The sequence below is a fragment of the Mesoplodon mirus genome, assembly GCF_964341445.2.
Source record: "Mesoplodon mirus genome assembly, chromosome: X".
Lineage (NCBI taxonomy): Eukaryota > Metazoa > Chordata > Mammalia > Artiodactyla > Ziphiidae > Mesoplodon > Mesoplodon mirus.
The window spans coordinates 133,774,776-133,790,983 of NC_138981.1; the positions used below are offsets into that span (position 1 = coordinate 133,774,776).

Consider the following 16,208-nt stretch of genomic DNA (forward strand, 5'->3'; position numbering starts at 1 on the left):
GGCATGTGTTTCCAATGTTTAATTCAAATTTTACTCTGATACTTCTGTGGTAAGAGGGGCTGCATTGGGTATATTGCTTATGATCCTGGAAAACTTGGAGAGGGTGAAGACTAGGCCAACCACACTCCTATTCTTGAGGATTATTATCAAATGCACTGAATGACTCCCCCCAAAATGCCATACTGTAAATAGTGATGGCAAAACAATTCCCGGCAATGAGGCAGGGGAAGGGTAGTCCTCCATCCCAGGTCACCTGCGAGCAGGAGATGGAGAGCAGGGTAGCAAGTACCTGTTACTTACAAGATGGTTGGGGCAGACGTCACTATCTTTTTGTGGGCTCAACTCTAATTGGTTATTTTAGAAGATGCTCCAGGAAAATCAAAGCAGGAATTTGGGGCAGTAATCCTAAACTCAGATCCTTATCTAAATGTCCAGACTTTGGGTGTGAGCAGGGTTGTCATACTGTAAAATACCTAGGCAGCAACTCAAAATAGCTCTTTTCTCATCACAGTGATGGATGTGTTAATTAACTTGATTGTGATAATCATCTCACAATATATAGGATATCAAATCATCACATTGTATACCTTAAATATATACAATATTTATGTATTATATTTTATATATTTATATAATATATATTTTATATATTACATAATTTATATATTACATAATTATGTCTCAATAAAACCAGAAAATAATTTCAGCTCATATTTAGTGATGTTTAAACTTAAAGTGAAAAATGGTGGTGAATTATGATGTTAACTGTAACCTCTCTATAATTTAATGACAAATTTTGCCGAATATTGTTTTATTTTTATTTTCTCCTAAAAATAATTAAACATCTTCTGTGCTTCAATATACATAGTACTTCATTTAATCCTATAAGCCAGTCACTTTTAATTTAGATTCAGAGAGGTCAAATAACTTTAAATATTTTTCAGATTTCTGTCTTACATATTAATGTCTACATGAACATATGAATTCCTGGGTGCTGGGTTGAGTTCTCTGATCAATCAGCATTCTTCCCAGAAGTACCACATACATCAAGAACAATGAGCCGTCAGAACAGAGATGGCCAAACCCGGGACCTGTTTGCGTTAGGGTTCAGGGTCTCTTATCTATGTTTCATATCAGGTGGTTTTGCTTTTTCCTATTTTAGATATTAGGGCTCAACATATATTTTGAGAAAAATATCGAACTAATAGTTGGTTAACATTTATAATGCCTCTCATCTCCAGAAACATAGCAAGGGGGTGCTGAAACCTGTGCTTAGTAGTATTTGCATTTACCCCAGGCTAGGGTTTTAGGGTATAGTTTTAGGCCAAACCTTATTAATGTGCAGCCTAAGTCATTTCAGGTATGAAGATCAAACGCTCAAAAGAGCAAAGACCTAGGCAGGCACTGCAGGTTCCTTTGGAATAAATTGCTTTATACATCATTTTATTTGCACCATTTCAATCCTCAGTAGTTACGTTGTATAGAGCTGTCTAGTTTAGCCAAAATATTTCAAAACTCAGTATTGAAGAATGAGCTCATGAATCTGTATTTTTTTTTTGTATCCTGAGATTGGTTATAAAGAGCTTAGTACTTTTTAATCACTTATTTCTTTGTGGGAACAAGTGTCAATTTGGACTATAAACGGGATCCGTACCTTATGACTTGGCAGATTTGCTGAAAGGTTGTGCATATTTATCTGAGAGCTCAGCATGGCAAGAACTCATCTTCTAGATGATATTTAAGAGATTTAAATTACTTATAAATTACAACATGCTTAATTCTAAAAGGATTAAGATACAATATGAAAATATTTCTTGATAAGTGCAGTTAAAAGGCAAAAAAATAAGAGTACGCACAAATACAAATTCATACACATGTGAGAACCTATTTTAAAAGAGGGCAGAGAGAATCAGGTTGGAATCTGGAATGAATGAAGTATAGAAACTGAGCAATCAATTTAGCAGCCCAAACAAGAAGCAGGACCCACTGGATAATATTGTGTGATTTTCTGGTGAAAAGAAGCAAAGCTACCCAAACACCTGTTTTCTTGACACTGAATTCTAAGAAGGACATATAGGGGGATCCTTATCTTCAGATTCAGTTTTTAAATAAATACAGCAACACTCTTCAAATGGATACATCTCAAATGGATTCTCCAGAAATGCTGAATGTCACATCAAATCAGATTTCAGTGGAGTCATCTCTGTGGACAACAAGGCAAACTTGTCCGGTGCAAATACGGCTGATGGAACAACATGAAACCAGTGCTTAGAGTATCTGGAGGAAGGAGTCCATGAGATCTTCTGGTACTTTCTCTCGTGCTATGAGCCAAGGGTTCAAATTTAAGTTTGTCTTGATTAATAAGGAAGGAAGGATGGGGGAGGGAACAAAAATCCATTAAGCCATACAGGATAAGAGAAATGGAAACTCTGCATTTCTGTCCCAAGGGTCAATATTTCTCTATAAAACTTGAGGCCCTAAGCCTTGAAGGGTCTGTTGGGGCCCAGGGTAGGCCACCCCAAAATGTGCCTCAACGACATATTGATTATTTTGAATTAAAGTTACTTAATAAACAGCCAGTGCAGGAGAGGCACTCTGATCCGCTTTATGTCTCCCTGAAATCAGGAAATAAATCTCTCATGAAAGGTGCTCTCCCTGCATCTGGAGGTAGAAGGACACCCTTATTGCCAAAGATAGGGAATTGGGGCCAAGACACCTATATATACAAACCTTGTGACTTCTTTAATTGACTACCCCAAGCCCAAACTCTGTTTAGAGTTTTCACTAATAAGGTACCCAAACCTAAGTTTCTTGGTCCTGTCAGTTCCTCACAATTGTATTCTTTTCTTGTCTAAAAAGTATAAAAGTGCCTACTTTGGCCACTTCTGAGGTCCCACATGGGCCCTCCATATGCATGAATCAAAATTTGTTTTGCCTTGCATCAATTTTATTGTTAGTCCAGCCACAAGAACTCAAGAGAGGGAAGGGGGAAATTTCCTCCCTGACAGATCCCAGAGATGGGTTTGACTGTAGTTTGGGGATGAAAAGCCCTTTTCCGGCAGAGAATGGGAACAAGGGTGATTTGCAAAGCAGCATTAAGGATTGAAGCTGAGATTAAGAACCAAACAGACAGTAGACTAGAAACATTAATCCAAAAGGACTGTGGAGAGAGTCATTAACTAGTGAAAGTTGACTAGATAAACACATGGTAGGTCAGAGGAGAACAATCAGGTGCAGAACAGAGTGTGCTAGGCATTCTCTGGAAATATTGCTAGGCAAGCTTGCAAATTTACATGGAGTTCACTGGTATTTCCCATATATGGGCCACTGACTCAAAGAGAATCAATTTGGTTCATATACCACGCATTAAAAATACACAGTAGTTTAACTGTATATTTCCCCTTCTAGACTGTGAACTCCGTGAGGAAAGAGACAGCTTGTCTTATTTACTACTAAACATCCATTAGGAGGCATGTGGCTTGACAATTAGAAGATAACAAAAATGTTTGAAGGACAGAATTAACGTGCCTATGTTTTCTCATTTAATAATGGCTATTTATAAGGGGGAGGTGGCATTATCCCTATGTTATGGATGAGGATGTAAGACTGAAAGTTGAGATAACTTACACATCCTACAGCTCATTATCCACTTAATAAGTAGTAGTGCCATCATTTGAACGCAGGTCTACTTTAAGTCAAAGCCCATTAAGCAACAGTCTCCTTACCAAGCAAACATTTACAGACTAGACACGGGGCACTGATTGCAATGTTAGATATTGGAGATGCTGCAGAGAAAAGTAAGATGTGGTCCTCAGCTTCCCAAACAGAAAAGCAGAGAGTCATACAAAAGTAAAACACAGAGCTTTTTATAAGATCTAAAGATACGAAAAAATCACAATAGATGACAGCACAAACATTTAACCGTCATGAGAGAGGATCAGAAGTTTTTGATGAGATGCTTACAACATAGACATTAGAAGAATTTAAGGAGTCTGATAGCCCATGTGGACATGGGAGGTGTGGTAGGCAGAATTTTGGCCCCTGTGACCTTCTATCTCTCTTCTTTCTCAGGAATATGTTGAGTTGCATGCCAAAATGGACTTTGCGGGTGTAATTAACATTCTTATCAGTGACTTTAAAATAGGGAATTTATCCTGGATCATCTGGCCAGGCCCAGTAATAAGTATATGAGCTCACTTTTTTTTTTTTTTTTTTTTTTTTGCTGTACGCGGGCCTCTCACTGCTGTGGCCTCTCCCGTTGCGGAGCACAGGCTCCGGACACACAGGCTCCGCGGCCATGGCTCACGGGCCCAGCCACTCCGCGGCATGTGGGATCTTCCGGGATCGGGGCACGAACCCGTGTCCCCTGCATCGGCAGGCGGACTCTCAACCACTGCGCCACCAGGGAAGCCCTGAGCTCACTTTTTGATCTCCATTTTGTTTACTGCATTTTGTTTTTCTGATTATGTTAGCTATATTGGTGAGTAATGCATAAATATATTTCTTATTTGTCTTTACAAAGAATCAGCTTTCGTTTTGTTAATTCTCTCATATTTTGTTTTGTCTCATTTGTTTTGCCCTTATTTGTATTTTAAACCTTCTTATTCTTTTCAGATTTGCTCTGTTGATATTTTTTTCAAGCTTAATTAGTTGAATGGTTTTTAAATTTTTCCACATAGTGTAATAAAAATATTCAAAACTGTAAATTTCTCTGTAAGTTGTGCTTTAGATATATTCCACAGTTTTGACAGATACTACTTCTGTTGTTCTTAAGGTCAAAGAATCTCATCATGTACATTAGAATTTATTAGTTAATGCATGGTTTATTTGGTGTATTTTTCTCAAGACACAGAAGATTTTTATCACTCCTTTATTATTATTTATTATTATTCTAATATTTTTCTTGTTTTAGTTATGTATTGCTACATAAAACAACCATTTTTATCATGTTGAAGATTGCTGTGGGACATCAATTTAGACAAGTCACAGGAGGAATGGTTTGTCTCTGCTCCACAATATTTGAGGCCTCAGATTGGAAGACTCAATGACTGGGGCTGGGATGGTAGACTGTAGTGACTACACATGGGCTCTCTATTTGGCTTAGGCTTCTCACATCATGATAGCTGGGTTCCAAGAGGAAGTATTCAGAGAGCGAGTATTCCAAGGGACCTAGAGACTCAGAATCTGCTTGACTTTTTTATGACTCAGTCAGAAGGCACACAGAGTGGTATCCATGAGACTCTATTTGCTGAAACCATCCCAATCTAGCCCAGATTCAAGGAGAGAGGAAATAGCACTCACCTCTCGAATGAAGGAGTCCCTAATAATCTGTGGTCATGTTTAAAACCTGCCTTAGTCGTACCATGTTCAAAGAACTTGTTTCTGTGTGCTGTTAAATCTTATGGTTTATATGTGCCTCATTTATTTCCCCATGTTTATTTACAACAGTTTTCTATTTTTAAGTATATCTTTTAAAAAGCAGGATATCTTTGGTATTTTTTGTTTATTCAATATTAGAGACTCTTTTGATTGCCCCGCATTAATATAGCAGGTACAGATCCATGTGTCCAGGCTTGAACACTCTTTGGGTTGTGCTCTTATTTATTTCATTGCTTTTTCCATATGTATTTTGTTTTATGAGGGCTCTGAGTGGTCTCAGACTAGTGCCAGGACAGTAATTAGACATCTAGGTTCGTAAGTGCAATTGAGAGGTGCCTCCCAGCTCCAAGTCTGACTTAGCCCACCTTGATCACATCGATATCTTGGGGCTCTCCAGGACAATGTGAAGGAAATTAGTGGCTACAAAGAGAATCATCTACCCCAGCTTATCCCCCTGCCTTGGGTTCTTTATCCTCTCCAATTTCCATTAGTCATTTCCCCTCCATTCTTAGACCCAAACACTTTCTATATGTCTCTAAGGATTTCTCACACTCTTGTTTCAGGTGTGGAGTGTAGGATTGTGTTCTGTCAATATCTTGACTTCTTTGTTGCCTCTTTGGTTGGGTTTGGAGAGGAGGCCCATGTTAGTTTGACATCTTGTCTCAAAGTTTTTGGTTTCGTAAAAGTACATTCATCTGATGTTTTAAAAACATACATAAATGCAATGGTATATTATACATTTGGTCTTTAGCTTAGAAAATCTAGTCATTATTAATGAGGGGAACTCTCCCTTGTGCATAGCACTTCGTGGATTTTATAGCATCATCATCTTCATTATTTCAGTGCTCAGAACAACACTATGACATAGTTATAGATGAATAAACTGAGAAGTTAAGTGACTTGCCTATAAGTGTAGCTAATAAGAAACATGGATGAAGTTCAGATTCAGATCCTCTGACTCCACAAATTTCTTTCTACTATACCCTCTCAATACTAAGTTTAAAATCATTTCTCTGAGTCATAGAGGCACAGATAGATTGCATGTTGAGTGAAGACATTTTAAAAATAATTTTTAAAATATTTAATGTAGGTATAGCTATTATGCGTGACAGAAAAGACCAGCTTAAAATGATGGGTTGACTATGTAGGTTTAGAAAACCAATGACAAAATAGGCATCCATCTGGTGTGCACATTTATTTTTTAAATTGAGATTTTTTGTTCAACTTTATTTTTACACAATTTCAAATTTATGGAAAGTTGCAAGTATAGTACTAGGAATTTCCTTTATTCTTCACCAGATTCACCAATATTTCATTACATTTTCTTGCTTTCACTCATTCATTCATTTGTTTTCTTTCTCTCTCTGTCTGTGTAAATAATACATATAGTATGTAAATATATAGTATTTATTCCCCCAAAACCATTTAAGGGATAAGTCACACATATTATGAATCATTGCCCTAAATCCCTAAATACCTTAGAAGGTATTTCCCAGAACAATAAACCACAGTAATACCAAAACTGGGAGATTTAACTTTGATATAATACTATTCTCTAATTTAGGAATCTGCAAACCCTAGGTCTCAGATCAAACATGGACAACTGCTGCTTGTTGTGAATAAACTTTTACTGGAACACAACCACATTTTGTCTGACTGTTTCTGGGCTACAACAATAGAATTGAATAGTTACAACAGGTACCATATGACCCACAAGTCTACAAATATTTAATATTTGATCCTTTACAGAAAAAGTTTTCTGATCCTTCTAGAATCCATAGTCAAATTTGACCTTGTCTAAATAACAACGTTCATAGTTGCATTTCCTCATTCATGACCCACCTAAGATCATTCATTGTATTTAGTTACGTTTCTTTAATCTCCTTCAGTCTACAACAGTTCCTCGTCCTTTCTTTGTATTTAATGACATTGAAATTTTTGAAGAATAAAGACCACTTATTTTGTAGAATATCTCTTTATATTGGTTTATCTGGTATTTCCTCATGATAGATTTAAGTTATACATTCTTTTTTTTTTTTTTTTTCTTTTTTTTTTTTCTTTTTGCGATATGCGGGCCTCTCACTGTTGTGGCCTCTCCCGTTGCGGAGCACAGGCTCCGGACGCGCAGGCCCAGCGGCCATGGCTCACGGGCCCAGCCGCTCCGCGGCACATGGGATCCTCCCAGACCGGGGCACGAACCCGTATCCCCTGCATCGGCAGGCGGACTCTCAACCACTGCGCCACCAGGGAGGCCCTAAGTTATACATTCTTAACAGGAATAACACTGAAAAGATGCTGTGTTCGGGGCTTCCCTGGTGGCGCAGTGGTTGAGAATCCGCCTGCCGATGCAGGGGACACGGGTTCATGCCCCGGCCTGGGAAGATCCCACATGCCGCAGAGCGGCTAGGCCCGTGAGCCATGGCCGCTGAGCCTGAGCATGCGGAGCCTGTGCTCCGCAGCAGGAGAGGCCACAATGGTGAGAGGCCCGCGTACCGCAAAAAAAAAAAAAAAAAAAAAAAAAGATGCTGTGTTCTTCTTAGCGCACCCTATCAGTAGGTATATTAGATGTCAATTTCTCTTTTGTTAGTGATATTCATCTTAATCACTTAAGTTGGTGTTTGCTAAGTTCTTCCAACATGAAGTTACTATTTTGCCATATTGACGTATAATTTTTTGGAGGATCAGCTGAGACTTTATAAATATCTCGTTCTGAACGAATTAACTATGATGGTTAAAAAGTGATTTTTAAAAGTCCCATATGCATATTTTAATATCTTGGTAGGATACTGAAGCTCAGGCCTATGCCCACAAAGTACAGGAGAAATGTTTAAGGCCAATACTCACTAGAAGCCAGGATTCACACAGAATGCTGAGCCTTATCTTCAGTGCCCTTTTGAGTCTGAATAATGGATGTGGTACTGAAAACAGGGAACATTGTTTGGCTGACAGAATATTTATGGAGTAAAGTACTACAGGAGTGCTCAGGATAAGTTCTGAATAATATTCTTTCAGAAAATGCAGTATAGAGATTCAAATGCAAAACTATAAGATGAATAAGACATTTCCATCAATTCAGAATGGTTCAGTATAAGGCATAACTGTCTGCATGCCAGAAAGAAACAGGCTACAAATACAGGTTTGGGTGACAGTGATTTGTAGCAGCTGTCCACAGCCAAATATTTCACTTACGCAGGGCTGTGAGAAACAAGTCCATTGGGCTGAGCTTAGACACAGTCTCCCTGCCCTCGGTTAAGGGCAATCACTTAGACTGCCACTTTCAAAATGACTTTCTCAAGTAGTGGTAGCTGACATACCAAATGTATGAAACTTCTGATTTGACTCGAGATAAAGTCAAAACAAAGGTCATATCATCGTCCTCAAAGTCAGACTTTGTTCAGGAAGTAATTAGAAGAAGGATGATGAGGGAAGCAAGAACAGAACATTTTCTTCCAAGTGTTATTGACTTAGCATTGATTGATGTTTTTGTTCTGTCCACTCTCTGATTTTAAGAAAAGGATGAGTTGAAGGACTAATTTTGAGTATACTCATTTCCAATTTCCATTCAGTATTGGCTTGGAATAGAGCAAATAGTGAAATGATAATGGTAAAGACAAGAAGGGTAGCAAATGTTTTTCTAGATAGTACCAGAGGGATTTCCCAATACAGCACAAAGGAAGTAGTAGGAAAGAAATCTCACAACATATTTTATGTGATTGAAGTATCAGTCTCTAGGTCTCCCTATTTAGATATTTAGATAAAACGTTGCAAATAGTCTTGTAAATACTGGTTTTTAGGCAATCCTATGTGTAATTTTAAGAAATTTTATTTTTAGAGTATGTCAGGAAGCTATAATTTTGGGGTAGTAATAATGATAGAATAAGTTGGCTTCAGTTATAGTATCCTAAAAAGGCATTGAATAATCACACTCTCATTATAATGTACAAATACAAGCCCTCTAAGAGAACAAAGATTAAGTGAAAGAAAAAAAAATATACCAGTGTTGAACCTTACCATATCTTGTCATACACGTATGAAGATAAGAGCTAATGTTTGCTGAGTTGTTACTCGTATTCAACTGAATCCCATGTGTGAACTGATTTATAAATCTGTACATTCAATGGTAGGTTCTTTTCTACTGCTATTCACCACAAAAATCTTCGTTTAGCTTCTCTGCAAAGTTGTGGATGTTTTGAAGGATATATTACCTATATACATCTGGATCATTAGCTTCATAATTCTCCAAGATGGAGATTTGATAGGAAGTTAATTTTAAGTGGCAAAATGTCTAAATTATTTTAAGACTGGAAAAATCTCTCCACTTCCAATCATTGAAAGTTTGCTTTTCACAATGCAATAATATATTCATTCAAAATACGTTTGAGAGCTTACTATGGAACAGAAATTTTTCTTAAAAGCTGGGGGATATATTATATGTATTGAGGGTATTCAGGGAAGGTTTTAGGTTTTCCCATAGTCTGAAGTGAGAAGTGGCGAGAAAGGAAGGTTTTAACACTAATTCAACAACTGCTATTTGGTATTAAGATTTCCGTGAAAAAGCTACTTATGATGACACTTTAAGAGAAATAGTCTTCCTGTGGAAAAATAGTTAGGTTTCCAAAATGTAGATATTAATAGTTTATGAAGACTCAAGAGTATTGTATATTGCTATTTATCTTGATTTGCACCAGGATGACATAAATAGGCAGCAAGTCCCAGCCAGAATTTTCTATGGGAAAAGGGAAACACAGGAAGTGCTATAGATTATTTTTTAAATTATGGTGATTTGAAGGACTGTATCTGCAGACAGATTGCCTGAATTCCAATCCTGGCTCTGCCATCCACTACTTGTGTGATCGTGGGTAAATATGAGAAAACGTAAAACCTCTGTGCAGTTTCCTACTCAGTAAGGTTATTGGAGGATTAAATAAATGTATGTAAAATATCGGGTTGGCCAAACCCGAACAAACTTTTGGCCAACCCAATATTTATAAAAGTGGCACATAGTAAGTACTTAGGTACTAATATTACTATTAAATAAGGGAAAACTGTACATATGAGAAAATCCAGACTAAAGAAGTTTCATCATTAAAGAAGAATGAATGAAAATAAGTGGACTGAAGATGCAATTCAAAAAGTTAAAAATACAAACAGAACAAAAGGAACCATGAGAAATGAATTGTTAAATTTAGCAACATAAATTATTGGATTGAAAATATAGATTAAAATCAGTCCAAGCCTTGGCACATGGTAAAGATAATCAAAATGGACAATTTGATTATGAATCAGAGAAAACACAAGATATGCTATCAGAAATTTGGAAGGAAATAAAATTATTCATGATGGTGGTGATAATTGATAACAAAAAATAATCTTGTCAGTTGCCTCTGGAAAAAGTAGTTTCTTTGTTAGGAGACCAAAACCAAGTAAAAAGACTAAGTCATGTAGTTGAATCATGGTTGCCATGTATTTCTCTGAGGGGATGGTGATGTGAGCAACCGGCTGACACTTGGTGAACAAGATGGTAAAGAGGGGCTTCCCTGGTGGCGCAGTGGTTGAGAGTCCGCCTGCCGATGCAGGGGGCACGGGTTCATGTTCCGGTCTGGGAAGATCCCACATGCCGTGGAGCGGCTAGGCCTGTGAGCCATGGCCGCTGAGCCTGCTTGTCCGGAGCCTGTGCTCCACAACGGGAGAGGCCACAACAGTGAAAGGCCCGCGTACCGCAAAAAAAAAAAAAAAAAAAAGATGGCAAAGAGGTGAGGGAATAGGAAGCAAAGTTCAAGTGACAGTACTTGGAATAGAAACTTGAACTTGCCAAGCTTGGCAAGTTTTTGCTTCCTAACATATTCTTATGTATTTCCTCCCTGAATTCTGAAAAAAAATATTACTTTTCAAAATGCCAGCCTGGCTCAGCTAGATTAAGGGAAAAAAAAGAATAGGGTTGCACCAGAGACTGAGGGGCAGAATCACTCTTCTGGGAAATGGATATGATGGCAGAGCCCTTGTGTACTGTTGGTAGGACTATAAATTAGTGCAGCCAATATGGAAAACAATATGAAGGTTTCTCAAAAAATTAACAATAGAATTACTATAATATCCAGCAATTCTATTTCAGGATATATACACAAAAGGATCTGTAATCAGAGTCTTGAAGGTACATTTGTATACCCATGCTCATAGCAGCAGTATTCACAATAGGCAAATGATGGAAGCAACCCAAGTATTTATTGATAGATAAATGGTTAAAAATCTGGTCTATGCATGCAGTAGGATATTATTTAGCCTTAAAAAAATGGAAGGAAATTCTGACACATTCTTACAGCATGGATGAACCTTGAGGGCATTTTACTAAATAACTCAGTCACAAAAAGACAAATATTGTATGATTCCATTTATATGAGGTAGCTAGAGTTGCTAAATTCATAGACAGAAAGTTGAATGGAGGGAGGGGGATTGAGGAGTTGTTGTTTAATGGGTATAGAGTTTCAGTTTTGCAAGATGAAAACAGTTTTGAGATTGCTTGCATAAATGGATTTAATATTACTGAAATGCACACTTTAAATGGTTAAGATGACAAATTTTGTTATGTGTATTTTACCGCAATTAAAAATAAAAAGCGGGAATGACTATATTAGTATCTGGTGAAGTAGACATCATAGCAAAGAAAGCTACTAAGGGCAAAGAGGAATATTACATTATTATAAAAGCATCAATCCACCACAAAGATATAACTGTCCTGAATATATATCAACCCAACAGCAGAGTTTCCAAATACACAAAGCAAAAACTGACAGAGCTGAAAGAAGACATTGACTAAGCCACAGTTATACTTGGACTTCAAACACCTAACACTCAGCAACTGATAGAACCACTAGGCAGAAAGTCAGCAAAGATTGAATAACTGAACAAAACAATGACCAACAGGATCTAATTTATATATAGAAGAGTCAACAACAACAACAGAGTACACACTTGTTTCAAGAGTCTACAGAACATATATTGATACCAAGATAATGTATATCCTGGGCCATAAAATGGGCCTCAACAAATTTAAGAGATTGAAATCCTACAGAACATATTTTCTGAGCATAACGGAGTCAAACTAGAAATATGAAAGACAACAGGAAAATCTCTAAACAATTGGAAATTAAAAACACTTATAAATAATCCATGGGTCAAGGACAAAGTCTCAAGGAAAATTTTTTTTAAAAGACATTGAACTGAATGAAAATGAAAAGACATATCAAAATATGTGGAATGCAGCTAACGTACCACTAAGAGAGCAATTTATAGCATTAAATGCTTACATTAGAAAGAAGGAAAGGTCTCAAATCAGAGACCTAAGTTCTTACCTAAAGAAGATAAGAAAAAAAGAAGAAAATAAACCCAAAGCAAGGAAGTAAATAATAAAGAGCAGAAATCAACAAAATTGAAAGGAAGAATAAAATAGTTTTTCCCCATTGATTTTCTCTATTTCTTCAAAAAAATCAATGAAATTGACAAAACTTTGGGAAGACTGACAAAGAGAAAATTAGAGAAAACGATGACAAATATCAGGGATGAAACAGGGACTATCATCACAGATCCTGCAGTCCGTTAAATGGATAATAAGTGGATACTGTTGTTAACTCATAAATTTGAAAGATTACAAGAAGTGAATCAATTCTTTGAAATACCACAAATTACCACCCCCCAAAAGGTTATATAGGCAATGTAATTAGTCCTATAACCAATAAAGAGATTGAATTTGTAGTTTAAGTTCTGGAAAAAAAAATACCCATGTCCACGTGATTTCACTGGAAAATTCTACCAAACAGAGATTATACATTGACATTTCCTCTTTATCACAAAATCAAAGAGGGTGAGGACACTTCACATCTCATTTTATGAAGCCAGGATTACCCTGATAACAAAACTACAAAGAGAGTACAAGAATAAAGTGGAAAGAGTCACCCTACCTGGTATTAAGGTTTACTATGCAGTCACAATAATGAAGACAGCATGGTGTTTGCTGAGGGATGACACATATATCAATGGAACAGAATAAAGAACCCAGAAATAGACTCAAACCAATATTCCTAACTATTTTTGACAAAAATGAAAAAGCAATTCAAGGAGTAAGAGTATCCTTTTTAACAAATTGTCCTGGAGCAATCAGACATTCATAGTTTAAAAACAAAACAAAATAACAAGAAAAAAAACCTGGCCCAAATCTCATATCTTATACAGAAATGAAAAAAAATCACACATAGAAATGTAAAACTATATAATCTTAGAGAAGATGTTTGGTATCTAAGAACAGGTGAAAAGTCCTTAGACAACAAAAGCATGATCCATAAAAGGAAAAAATTGATAAACTGGACCTCATGAAAATTATGACTTTTGCTTTGTGAAACATGCTATAGTGATGATGAAACATAAGCTACAGACTGGGAAAAAATATAAATCACATTACCTGACAAAGGACTTGTATCTGAAACATATAAAGAGCTCTTGACATTCAACAGTGAAAAAATTTAAAAATCCAATTAGAAAATGGGCTATAGCAGTGGCCCACGATAAGCAGATGGGTCGGACCTGTATGGTTCCTTTATTCCTGGGGTTATCATTTCATTGCTAAAAATGACATAAACAGAAACCAGACTGAAAAACTCCTAATAAGAGTACAAGAACTGGAGAAGGAGATGCAATGGCTTAAAAAGGCACGGGCCAACAACAACAAGAATTCAAATATTAGAGAAAATTCTTCAGGAACTGGAAATGCTAAGTGTGCTCTTTTTTTTTTTTTTTTTTAATTTCAGTGCTCATGACCAAAGACATGCAGCCCTAACATTAGTCTGTCTGGTCTGGACTAGGGATACCAAGGCTTTGCCAGTCAGGAGAACACAATACCACTGAACAGAAACTGAGGCTTAACCAAGACTAGACTAGGAGAAAACAGGCAGACCTCCAACCCTCACTGATGTGGGTGAACAAACAAAGACATTAAATGACTTTGGACAGGTGATTTCTCTTGACCTTTGTTTTTACTTTCCAAGGGGCAGGGATTCAGAGGATTTTAATCTGAAAGTGGTCAACGATGCTGCTAAAGAGATTCATTATGCACACATTTCCAATCAGGTGCCCCCTCCTTCTCTATACTGGCCTGGGCCCCTGTAGAGCCCAGCTTCAGTGCTAGGTTCAGCTATCATGAGCAGACTTACTGCCATTTTCCCTTTGTGTGATTTAGATATTGTAACCATGAAATATGACGACACATAAGATTTCAGGAACTTGTGTAAAATACATGTAGCCAACAGAGTGATTAATTTTCAGTGGACTACTCTCCCTGCTCAAGTACAGCTAGGAGTCCAGAGCTTGGGTGAGGGGAAAGGACAAGAACTTTTCTAGTTATATCAATGTGAAGTGATTGGCCAGGTGTTCCTTTATTGTCAAGTCCACTGTACGATGGCTGTCCTTTTTCTGATTGCCCAAGGAATGGAGAAGCCAGAGATTATTGATAAATCTGCTGAACATAGAGAAATATCCCCAGAAACCTCAATATGGTATGGCTGTAGAATTTTCTCTTGTCTTATATGACTTTAAGTTTGAAAATACCAACTGGATCTAGGATTGGGAGGTTCAGGAGTTCAGTGCTACCCACCACCGACAGCTATAGGCTAAATACACTGTTAAAATTTACATGTTGTATAGTATACTAGAAGGACTGGACTCTGTTGCCATACCCTGTGGGAAAGGACCAAAAATGGACGGAGTGATAGAACAAAGAAAAGTTAATAACTCTGTCATAATGCAGACCATTGCGTTTGTAGTAGGAGTGGAAGTGTACACTATAAGCCCCTAACAGATCATCCTAAATGTCAAGTATAGGAATCCTGATCCAGCATCTTGTAAGTAGGGGATGCATCGAGCATCCACGTTTATTTCATGAAGAGGAAACAAAAAGCCTAAAGGGACTGTAATGACACACAGAGGAAGAAAATATTATTTATAGAAGACAACAAAGAGGCTCTGTGTTTATACAGAAACTGAAACATCATTTAACCACAGAAAAAGCTCACCAGGGTCTAGGAGGCAACAACCAGCTAGTGGTAGGTGGGTGTAGAAAGGAAATAATATACATGCTATATATATAATTGCAAGAAGTCCTAGAAATTCAGATGATCAGCTCTTTAAAAAAGCCCATAAGATCATAGTAAGGAAGGTCTTGTTGCTTAAATAAACAATTTGTTCTTTTATCCCTGTCCTAAAAGATTGAGATTTTTAAAAAGCAGTCATAAAATGGAGATGTATTTCTGTGCACCTGGAAACCTGTGCCTTGTGTTCAAATTCATGAAAGCCTGATTTTGCCAGTGTTAAAAAAAAAATAGGCTATAGACATGAATAGAAATCTCAGTGGAGAGGATATACAGATGGCAAATGAGCACATAAAAAGATGTTCAACATTTACCATCAGGGAAATGCAAATGAAAAGTTCAATGAGATATCACTATACATGAACCAGAATCACTTAAAACAATTTTTTAAATGATAACACCAAATGCTGGTGAGAGTGCAAAAGAACTGGTGGGACTGTAAACCAGTATAGCCACTCTGGAGAGAAGTATGGAACTTTTTTACAAAACTGAATATGCCATTACCATATGACCCAGCAATTGCACTCGTGGGCATTTATCTCAGAGAAATGAAATCTTTAAGTTCATAGAAAAACTTATACAGGAACGATCATATTAGCCTTATTCATAATAGTCAAAAAATAAAAACAACGAAAATGTCCTTCAATAAATGAATGGTTAAACTGTGGTACATCCATACCATAGAATATTACTCAC

At 37.0% G+C, this 16,208-nt stretch overlaps 1 pseudogene across 1 annotated transcript; it reads left to right on the forward strand.

The window, feature by feature from the left end:
* The first annotated feature begins 215 nt into the window (after positions 1 to 215).
* On the forward strand, positions 216 to 15,481 carry LOC309796313 (tRNA pseudouridine(38/39) synthase-like; annotated as a pseudogene). Its single transcript has 2 exons — positions 216 to 278; positions 14,359 to 15,481. The product of its transcript is annotated as a tRNA pseudouridine(38/39) synthase-like (transcript).
* Positions 15,482 to 16,208: the final 727 nt, after the last annotated feature.